Consider the following 572-nt stretch of genomic DNA (forward strand, 5'->3'; position numbering starts at 1 on the left):
GGCCAAGCTGCGACTAACGTAATTACAATAGTGTGACGAGAATGAGATGAGTGAGCGACGACTTGGTGACTTCTCTGGCGTCACTATCTCGTCACTATCTCGTTACTGACACGCCGCCAACTGGACACTTCTTCGGCGCAGCGCGCTCACCAGAAAGGAACGATCTACTGACGACCTGGTGCTTTGCAGTTCTACTCGGGCAGCGGCCCAAGACCGTCGCTCTCAGTGATCTGCGCATCTTCCATCCTACTTACTTTTGCTCTGTTTTAGGCTCTCAGAATGCCTCAATCTGGAACGGTCCTTCGCTACATGCGGTTATCTTGGCTTCAGCTCCGTGCCGAGTCGAGAGACGCGGTAAGTTTAAGAGGATAATCAAAAGTGCGGAGTTAAAAACTTTTCGGGGATTTATTCCCCCTCCTCCCCAAGAATACCGGGTAGAGGGGTATGTAACATTATATGAATTTTATGAATTAATTCCCCTGGTATATAAATTCCCAAGGTGATGTGTACCTCCTACAGCCCATGGGGGTGTAAATCCCCTGGGGTATTTGTATCCAAGGGGGTTGAGTGGG

The 572-nt window shown here is 49.7% G+C and overlaps 1 long non-coding RNA gene across 1 annotated transcript in view; it reads left to right on the plus strand.

Moving 5' to 3' along the window:
* Positions 1-572, plus strand: part of LOC127750383 (uncharacterized) — a 19,046-nt gene that overhangs the window by 9,078 nt on the left and 9,396 nt on the right. Inside the window, exon 2 of the long non-coding RNA XR_008011661.1 lies at positions 271-354. This is a non-coding gene — a long non-coding RNA (uncharacterized LOC127750383). The remainder of the gene's footprint in view (positions 1-270; positions 355-572) is intronic.

Source organism: Frankliniella occidentalis, unplaced genomic scaffold (assembly GCF_000697945.3).
Source record: "Frankliniella occidentalis isolate FOCC.00 unplaced genomic scaffold, Focc_3.1 Scaffold181, whole genome shotgun sequence".
NCBI lineage: Eukaryota > Metazoa > Arthropoda > Insecta > Thysanoptera > Thripidae > Frankliniella > Frankliniella occidentalis.